At 32.0% G+C, this 11,159-nt stretch overlaps 1 protein-coding gene across 2 annotated transcripts in view; it reads left to right on the forward strand.

Moving 5' to 3' along the window:
• The first annotated feature begins 291 nt into the window (after positions 1-291).
• Positions 292-11,159, forward strand: part of LOC136838169 (neuroligin-4, X-linked-like) — a 28,642-nt gene continuing 17,774 nt past the window's right edge. Inside the window, exon 1 of one of the 2 annotated variants that reach the window (XM_067103044.1) lies at positions 292-328. The gene's annotated coding sequence lies outside the window, so the exon portion shown is untranslated. The remainder of the gene's footprint in view (positions 329-11,159) is intronic. The other variant, XM_067103043.1, reaches the window with a different exon arrangement.

Below are 11,159 nucleotides of genomic sequence, written 5' to 3' on the forward strand. Positions count from 1 at the left end.
CTTACCAAAATCCCCTTCGGAAACGTCTCGATTTCATGGCATTTCGGGGCATCTGGGGGACATTCGGGTATCCTAAAATGGGCATTAGGCATTACGGAATATATATATTGACGTAAGAAAGATGGAGGAATGGTAGAAAAGGGGATAATTGATGAAACAAGAGAATATCTTCGAGGGAAGAGAGGGGTGAAGAAGAAGAAGAGACGAGACGATTGCGCACGTGCAGACGAGTCTGCGCATGCGCAGACCTCCTTATGGATCCAGTCGGGGCTCCAAGGCACCGAAGGCTGTCAGTATCGCGTCTTGGACGAGACCACTAACATCGAAGGTGATTCTTAGACGATTTTCCTCCCACGATTTTGTCGGTTCCGTCGGGTCTTTCCGACCCGTTCGGGCGGTCGGGAAGTTCGGGAGCCCGCTCTATCGAAGTCGGGAAGGAAGTTGAAGGTGTCGGCGAAGCCGAAACGAAGTTAATTGGCGATTTTTATCGGCCGCTTTACGTAAGCCAGAATGGCGGTCTCTCTAGTGCTGCGTCCGAAACCGACCCTCGACGAAAATGGGAATTTGCTTTTTACTTCTGTAGAAATATATAAATTTTCTGGTGTTTGTGTGTGCGTGATGGACACACGCGCACGGACATTATAGAATTCAGTTCTATAATTCTATTGTGGAATCTATTCTATATAGAACGGATTTACTTTCAGTGAATGAGGAAAAAAAAAAACGGCCAATTTAGTCGCGTTCGGACACCGAGATTAAATAGAAATTTTAATAGTAATTATTATTTATCAGTAATTAATTATTGCCGATAAGTAATTATTATAAAAGTGTCAATTAAAATCGGTTTTGTTCATTGTGGATCATTCCTTTGTTTGGATATTAACCAGGTTTTAGTAAATATATTTGGAAAATGACAGTTTTTAGAGAATATATTATGAGAAAATGACAGTTTTTATTAAACATATCCAGAAAATGACAGTTTTTAGAGTATATTATGAGAAAATGACAGTTTTTAGAGAATATATTTTGAGAAAATGACAGTTTTTAGAGAATATGTTTTGAGAAAATGACAGTTTTTAGAGAATTTATTTTGAGAAAATGACAGTTTTTAGAGAATATATTATGAGAAAATGACAGTTTTGAGAAAATGACAGTTATGGAGAATATATTCAGGAAATGAAAGTTTTGATTAAATATATTCAGAAAATGACAGTTTTTTTTTATTAAATATATTAAGAAAATTAGTTTTTTTATTAAAGATATTGAGAAAATGAGAGTTTTTAGAGAATATATTATGAGAAAATGACAGTTATGGAGAATATATTCAGGAAATGACAGTTTTGATTAAATATATTCAGAAAATGACAGTTTTTATTAAGTATATTAAGAAAATGAGTTTTCATTAAATATATTCAGAAAATGATTTTCTATTAACTATATTGATAAAATAACAGTTTTTAGAGAATATATTTTGAGGACATGACAGTTTTTAGAAAATATATTCAGAAAATGACAGCTTTTATAAAATATATTACAAAAAATGGCAGTTTTTATTAAATATATTGAGAAAATTACAGTTTTTAGTAAACATATTTTGAGAACATGACGTTTTTTAGTAAATATATTGAGAAAATGACAGTTTTTACGGAATATACTTTTTTAAATGACAGTTTTCGTGAAGGATCTTGTAGAAAGGCCAGTTTTTGTGACTTGTATATTGTGGGAATGCCAGTTTTGATGGAATATGATTTGGAATTCGAATATATTCTGGAAATGATAATTTTTATTATACATTTTTTTTTCGGAAACAGTTTTTATGGAATATATATATATATATATATATATATATATATATATATATATATATATATATATATATATATATATATATATATATATATATATATATATGATGGAACATAACCAGTTTTCATTTACTGAAATATAACCCATAAATAGCCACTTTTATGATGAAACATAACCAGTTTTAAGCAAAATCTGAATAACCAGTTGTCACGAAGCGTATTGCAGAAATAGCCAGTTTAAAAATATGCACTGTGGGAATAACCAGTTTTTAATCAAATATGACCATTTTCTAAGATAAACCAAGATATAAATAACCAGGTTCTTGGACAACATAACCAGTTTTTCTATGGAATATATTTTAGAAGTAACCAGTTTTTAGAAAATATCGTCAGACTTAACCAGTTTTTCAACAAATACATTTTAGATGTAACCAGTTATTTTGTAATACTAACCAGTTATTGTGCCACATTGTGTGGATTACTATAGAATAACCAGTTTTACACCCTTTTTATAAAATATACCTTAGAAATAACCAGTTTTATTGTGAAATGTGTTAAAAAAATAACCGGTATTTATGAACTATATAGTTATATTGGGGAAATAACCAGTTTAATCACAAAATACGTTGTACAGATAACCAGTTATGAAATATTTTTCAGAGAATAACCAGTTTTATCAGTCTGTACAGATAACCAGTTTTCTTAAATATAATCAGGAAATAACCAGTTTTGTTACAAAATATGTTACACAAATAGCCAGTTTTTATTAACTGTACTGGGGAAATAACCAGTTTTCATTAAGTGTACTGGAAAAATAACCAGTTTTATTACGAAATATGTTGCACTGATAACCAATTTTCATTACATGTGCTGAGAAAACAATCAGTTTTCAATAACTTTACTCGGAAAGTAACCAGTTTTATTACAAAATATGTCATACAAATAACCAGTTTTTGTTGTGTACTGGGAAAATAACCAGTTTTTATTAAGTGTACTGGGAAAATAACCATTTGTAATGTACTGGGAAAATAACCAATTTTTATTAAATATACTGGCAAAATAACCAGTTTTATTACAAAAGTTATACAAATAACCAGTTTTTATTAATTGTACTGGGAAAATGACCAGTTTTTATTGAGTGTACTGGGAAAATGACCAGTTTTTATTGAGTGTACTGGGAAAATGACCAGTTTTTATTGAGTGTACTGGGAAAATGACCAGTTGTATTACAAAATATTATACAAATAACAAGTTTTTATTATATGTACTGGGAAAATAACCAGTTTTACTACAAAATATTATACAAATAACCAGTTTTTATTAATTGTACTGGGAAAATAACCAGTTTTATTACAAAAGGTTATACAAATAACCAGTGTTTCTCAAGTGTACTGGGAAAATAACCAGTTCTATCAGTAAATGCATTGTACAAGTAACCAGTATCTAGTACACAAGGGAAGCAACCAGTTTTATCACGAAATATGTTTTACAAATAACCAGTTTTAACAAACATGCTTGAAAGAATAACCAGTACAATTAACCAGTTTCTACACTAATATCTTCAGAAAATATAAACAGTTTTTATAGATACAGTTGAATGAGCCAGTTTTTACGATACATGCTTGAGAAAATAACCAGTTTACATTCACGACATTTTTACCTGATAACCAGTTTTTGTGAAAGGTAAAAATAACCAGTTTTTTTTTACAATAATAAAATGTGGATATAACCAGTTTAATCCCGAAATATGTTGTCCAGATAATAAGTTTTTTTTGTGAAAATTATTGTGGAAATAAAACTGGTTTCTTAGCGGCTTACCAGAGCATTAACCAGTTTTTTCTAACCGACATATATAGCCGAAATAACCAGTTTTGCTGGAGACATTAGTAAACGGCCAACAGGATTTCAGGAGGTATTCAGTAGATGTAACCAGTTTTTTTTACGGGATAAGTTGTGAAATAACCAGTTTTAGATGGAATACATAATTACAAATAAACAGTTTTTGTAGGTATATAAAAAATAACCATTTTTAAAATAACGTTTAGGAATAACCAGTTTTTTTTATAAATCACTTTATAGAATTAACCAGTTTTTAAAATATTAATATAGAGAAATAACCAGTTTTTATGATTAACTGATAGAAATAGCCAGTTTCTAACTAATTAAAAAATAGCCAGTTTTATTATGAACTAACAGAAATGGCCAGTTTTAATGAACTAATACAAATAACCAGTTTTATGAACTAATAGATATAGCCAGTTTTTATGAACTAATAGAAATATGCAGTTTTTATGAACTAACAGAAATAGCCAGTTTTTATGAACTAATAAAAATAGCCAGTTTTTAAAGAATTACTATCTAAAAATAACTGGTTGTTTCATGGATTTTTATAAAAATTGCCACTTTTTTGTACAAGATATGATACAGTAATAGTCAGTTTTTACTAGGCATATATTAGGAATAGTGAGTTTTTACTAGGCGTACATTAGGAATAGTCAGTTTTTACTAGGCACATATTAGGAATAGCCAGTTTTTACTAGGTGTATATTAGGAATAGCCCGTTTGTACTAGGCGTATATTAGGAATAGCCAGTTATTACTAGGTACATATTAGGAATAACCAGTTTTTACTAGGCGTATATTAGGAATAGCCAGATTTTAGTAGGCATATATTAGGAATAGCCAGTTTTTACTAGGCGTATATTAGGAATAGTGAGTTTTTACTGGGCATATATTAGGAATAGCCAGTTTTTACTAGGCAAATATTATTAATAACCAGTTTTTACTAGGCGTATATTAGGAATAGCCAGTTTTTAGTAGGCATATATTAGGAACAGCCAGTTTTTACTAAGGCACAGATTAGGAATATCCAGTTTTTACTAGGAAATATATTAGGAATAGCCAGTTTTTACTGGGTATATATTAGGAATAGCCAGTTTTAACTAGGCATATATATTAGGAATAGCCAGTTTTTACTAGACATATATTAGGAACAGCCAGTTTTTGCTAACGCATAGATTAGGAATATCCAGTTTTTACTAGGAAATATATTAGGAATAGCCAGTTTTTACTGGGTATATATTAGGAATAGCCAGTTTTTACTAGCCATATTTATTAGGAATAGCCAGTTTTTAATAGGCATATATTAGGAACAGCCAATTTTTACTAGGCATATGTTAGGAACAGCCAGTTTTTACTAGGCATATAATAGGATAGCCAGTTTTTACTAGGAAATATATTAGGAATAGCCAGTTTTTACTAGGCATACATTAGGAATAGCCAGTTTTTACTAGGCATATATATTAGGTATATCCAGTTTTTACTAGGCATATATTAGGAATGGCCAGTTTTTACTAGGCATATGTATTAGGGATAGCCATTTTTTGCCAAGAAATATATTAGGAATTGCCAGTTTTTACTAGGGATATATTAGGAATAGCCAGGTTTTACTAGGTATATATTAGGAACAGCAAGTTTTTACTAGACCTATATTAGGAATAGCCAGTTTTTACTAGGGAATACATTAGGTATAGCCAGTTTTAACTAGGCATATATATTAGTGATAGCCATTTTTTGCTAGGAAATATATGAGGAATATCCAGTTCTTACTAGGCATATATTAAGAATAGCCAGTTTTTACAAGGCTATATTAGGAACGGCCAGTTTTTACTAGGCATATATTAGGAATAACCAGTTTTTACTAGGCATATATATTAGGACTAGCCAGTTTTTACTAAGGCATAGATTAGGAATATCCAGTTTTTACTAGGAAATATATTAGAAATAGCCAGTTTTTACTTGGCATATATTAGGAATAGCCAGTTTTGACCATGTATATATTAGGAAAGGCCAGGTTTTACTAAGCATATATTAGGAATAGCCAGTTTTTACTAGGCATATATTAGGGACGGCCAGTATTTACATGGCATATATTAGGAATAGCCACATTTTACTAGGGATATATTAGGAATAGCCAGTTTTTACTAGGCATATATTAGGAATAGCCAATTTTTACTAGGCATATATTAGGGACGGCCAGTTTTTACTAGGAAATATATTATGAATAGCCAGTTTTTACTAGGCATATATTAGAAACGGCCAGTTTTTACTAGGAAATATATTAGGAATAGCCAGTTATTACTAGGCATATGTTAGGAATAGCCAGTTTTGACTAGGCATATATATTAGGAAGGCCAGTTTTTACTAGGCATATAGTAGGAATAAAAAGATTTTACTAGGCATATATCAGGAATGGCCAGTTTTTACTAGGCATATATTAGGAGTGGCCAGTTTTTACTAGGCATATATTGGGAACAGACAGTTTTTACTAGGCATATATTAGGAATAGCCTGTTTTTACTAGGTATATATATAGAATAACCTGTTTTTTCTAGGCATATGTATATGGAATAGCCAGATTTTACTAGGCATATATTCGAAATAGCAAGTTTTTACTAGGTATATATTAGGAATAGCCAGTTTTTACTTGACATATATTAGGAATGGCCAGTTTTTATATGACATATATTAGGAACAGCCAGTTTTTACTAGGCATATATTAGGAATAGCCAGTTTTTACTAGGCATATATTAGGAATGGCCAGTTTTTTACTAGGCATATATTAGGAATAGCCAGTTTTTTCCAGGAAATACATTAGGAATAGCCAGTTTTTACTAGGCATATATTAGGAATGGCCAGTTTTTTACTAGGCATATATTAGAAATAGCCAGTTTTTACTAAAAAATATATTAGGAATAGCCAGTTTTTACTAGGCATATATATTAGTGATAGCCATTTTTTGCTAGGAAATATTAGGAATGGCCAGCTCTTACTAGGCATATATTAAGAATAGCCAGTTTTTACAAGGCATATATTAGGAACGGTCAGTTTTTACTAGGCATATGTTAGGAATAACCAGTTTTTACTAGGCATATATATTAGGACTAGCCAGTTTTTACTAAGGCATAGATTAGGAATATCCAGTTTTTACTAGGAAATATATTAGGAATATCCAGTTTTTACTAGGCATATATTAGGAATAGCCAGTTTTGACTATGTATATATTAGGAAAGGCCAGGTTTTACTAAGCATATATTAGAAACAGCCAGTTTTTACTACGTATACATTAGGAATGGCCAGTTTTTACATGGCATATATTAGGAATAGCCACTTTTTACTAGGGATATATTAGGAATAGCCAGCTTTTACTAGGCATATAGTAGGAATAGCCAATTTTTACTCAGCATATATTAGGAACGGCCAGTTTCTACTGGGAAATATATTAGGAATAGCCAGTTTTTACTAGGCATATATTAGTAACGCCCAGTTTTTACTAGGAAATATATTAGGAATAGCCAGTTTTTACTAGGCATATATTAGGAATAGCCAGTTTTGACTAGGCATATATATTAGGAAGGTCAGTTTTTACTAGGCATATATATTAGGAAGGTCAGTTTTTACTAGGCATATAGTAGGAATAGCCAGTTTTTACAAGGCTATATTAGGAACGGCCAGTTTTTACTAGGCATATATTCGAAATAGCCAGTTTTTACTATGTATATATTAGGAATAGCCAGTTTTTACTAGACATATATTAGGAATGGCCAGTTTTTACAAGGCATATATTAGGAACAGCCAATTTTTACAAGGCATATATTAGGAATAGCCAGTTTTTACTAGGCATATATTAGGAATAGCCAGTTTTCACTAGGCATATATTAGGAATAGCCAGTTTTTACTACGTATATATACTGAATAGCAAGTTTTTACTAGGCATATATTAGGTATATATACTGAACAGCCAGTTTTTACTAGGCATATATATGGAATAGCCAGTTTTTACATGGCATACATTCGAAATAGCCAGTTTTTACTAGGCATGTATCAGGAATAGCCAGTTTTTTCTAGGCATATATTATGAACAGCCAGTTTTTACTAGGCATATATTAGGAATAGCCAGTTTTTCCTAGGCATATATTAGGAATGGCCAGTTTTTACTAGGCATATATTATGAATAGCCAATTTTTACTAGGCATATATTAGGTATGGCCAGTTTTTATTAGGCATATATTGGGAATATCCAGTTTTTACTAGGCGTATATTATGAAAAGCCAGTGTTTACTATTCATATATTTGGAATAGCCAGTTTTTACTAGGCATGTATCAGGAATAGCCAGTTTTTTCTAGGCATATATTATGAACAGCCAGTTTTTACTAGGCATATATTAGGAATAGCCAGTTTTTACTAGGCATATATTATGAATAGCCAGTTTTTACTAGGCATATATTTTAACAGCCAGTTTTTACTAGGCATATATTATGAATAGCCAGTTTTTACTAGGCACATATTAGGAATGGCCAGCTTTTATTAGGCATGTATTGGGAATATCCAGTTTTTATTAGGCATACATTATGAAAAGCCAGTTTTTACTATTCATTTATTAGGAATAGCCAGTTTTTACTAGGCATATATTAGGAATAGTCAGTTTTTACTAGGCATATATTAGGAATAGCCAGTTTTTACTAGGCATATTTTATTAATGGCCAGTTTTTACAAGGCATATATTATGAATAGCCAGTTTTTACTGGACATATATTAGGAACGGCCAGTTTTTACTAAGGCATAGATTAGGAATATCCAGTTTTTACTAGGCATGTATTATGAATAGCCAGTTTTTACTAGGCATATATTAGAACCGGCCAGCTTTTACTAGGCATATATTAGGAGTAGCCAGTTTTTACTAGGCATATATTAGGAGCAGCTAGTTTTTACTAGGCATATATTAGGAATAGCCAGTTTTTACTAGGCATATATTAGGAATAGCCAGTTTTTACTAGGCATATATTCTGAATAGCCAGTTTTACTAGGCATATATTATGAATAGCCAGTTTTTACTAAGTATATATTAGGAATGGCCAGTTTTTACTAGGTATATATTCAAAAGGGCCAGTTTTTACTAGGCATATATTAGGAATAGCCAGTTTTTACTAGGCATATATTAGGAATGGCCAGTCTTTACTAGGTATATATTCGAAATAGCCAGTTTTTACTAGGCATATATTAGGATAGCCAGTTTTTACATGGCATATATTAGGAACGTCCAGTTTTTACTAGGCAAATATTAGGAACGGCCAGTGTTTACTAGGCATATGTTAGGAATAGCCAGTTTTTACTAGGCATATATTAGTAATAGCTGGTTGTTACTAGGCATATATTAGGAATAGCCAGTTTTTACTAGGTATATATTCGAAATAGCCACTATTTACTGAATTAATTTTCATAAATAGCAGTTTTTACAGATTAATTTGTATAAATAGCCAGTTTTTTGCAGAGTACTTTGTAGAAATAACTGGTTAGTTTTCTGTTAAAGAAAACTGTTATAGTGCCCGCTTTGTTTCTCCATCCGCACTTTTTACTGTCCACAATTTTTTGTCGGCACTTTTTCTATCCGCCTTTTTTTTCTGCCCACACTTTTTCTGTTCGCACTTTTTCTGTCAACACTTTTTCTGTCTGCTCTTTTTTATGGCCACACTTTTTCTCTCCGCACTTTTTCTGTCAACACTTTTTCTGTCTGCTCTTTTTTCTGTCCATACTTTTTTCTCTGCACTTTTTCTGTCCGCACTTTTCTGTCTACACTTTTCTCTGTCCACACTTTTTTCTGTTCACACTTTTTCTGTCTGCACTTTTTCCCTCCGACCTTTTCTCTGTCCACACTTTTTTTCTGTCCGCACTTTTTACAAGCTAGAATTAACCAGTTTTCTTTGCTAACAACAAGCTGCAATTAACCAGTGTTCTTTGCTCATTCCAAGCTACAATTAACCGGTTTTCTGTAAGAATTACAAGCCAGAATTAACCAGGTTTTTTTTTTACAAATTACGTGATAGAATTAACCAGGTTTTTTTTACAAATTACATGATAGAATTAACCAGGTTTTTTTACAAATTACATGATAGAATTAACCAGGTTTTTTTTAGAATCAAATGAAAAAATTAACCATTTTTTTGTTTATGAATTCGGTAAAAGAAAACTATTGTGCTGACTTTTACTATCCACGCTTTCTTCTGTCCACACTTTTTCTGTCTGACCTTTTTCTGTTCGCACTTTTCCTGTCCGCACATTTTTCTATCAGCACTTTATTCTGTCCAAACTTATTCTGTCCGCACTTTATTCTCTCCAAACTTTATTCTGGCCACATTTTATACTGTGCACATTTTTCTGTCCGGACTTTTTTCTGTCCACACTTTTTTCTCTCTACAATTTTTCTGTCCACACTTTTTTGTCTGCACTTTATTCTGTCCGCACTTTTTTGTCTGCACTTTATTCTGTCCGCACTTTTTTGTCTGCACTTTATTATATCCACACTTTTTTGCATGCGCTTTTCTGTCCACACTTTATTCTGTCCACACTTTTTTCTGTCTGCACTTTATTCTGACTGCACTTTATTCTGTCCACCCTGTTTGTCCACACTTTTCTGTCTGCACTTTTTCCTGTCTGCACTTTTCTGTCCACCCTTTTTCTGTCTGCACTTTATTCTGTCTGCCTTTTTGTGTCTGCACTTTTTTCTGTCCACACTTTATTCTGTCCACACTTTTTCTCTCTGCACTTTTTCTGTCCGCATCTTTTCTGTCTACCCTTAGATCTTAAAGACTACTGAGGCTAGAGGGCTGCAAATTGGTTTGTTGATCATCCACCCTCCAATCACCAATCATACCAGATTGCAGCCCTCTAGCCTCAGCAGTAGTTTTGATTTTATTTAAGGTTAAAGTTAGCCGTGGATCGTGTATCTGGCAACAATACAGGATAGGCCACCACCATGCTGTGGTTAAAGTTTTACGGGCCGCGGCTCGCACAGCATTATACCGAGACCACCGAATGATAGAAGATCTATTTTCAGTGGCCTTGATTATAGGCTGTGGTGGCTGTACTGAAAACTCGATTGTGACGAAGAAACCTCAGCGCATTTTTTTACCTGTTTTTTGCATGAATTCCTTGCTACAATTAGACAGTTTTAAATGGGATAATCTGTCAGAATAACCACTTTTTGTAAGAAACGGCCAGTTTTCACTTGGTGCATCGCAAAAATAACCAGTTTTCTTATGAGGTACTTTGTAGAAATAACCAGTTTTTTTAACGAAAATAGCCAGTTTTTTTACGAAAATAACAATTTTTTTAACGAAACTAGCCAGATTTTTACGGAAATAACCAATTTTTTTTACGAAATGGTAAGTTTTTTTTTTACGGAAATAACCATTTTTTTTACAAAAATAACCACTTTTTTTTACAAGAACAGCTAGTTTTTTTTACGGAAATAACAGTTTTTTTTACGGAAATAACCAGTTTTTCACGAAAATATATG

This window comes from Macrobrachium rosenbergii, unplaced genomic scaffold (genome assembly GCF_040412425.1).
Source record: "Macrobrachium rosenbergii isolate ZJJX-2024 unplaced genomic scaffold, ASM4041242v1 171, whole genome shotgun sequence".
Classification (NCBI taxonomy): domain Eukaryota; kingdom Metazoa; phylum Arthropoda; class Malacostraca; order Decapoda; family Palaemonidae; genus Macrobrachium; species Macrobrachium rosenbergii.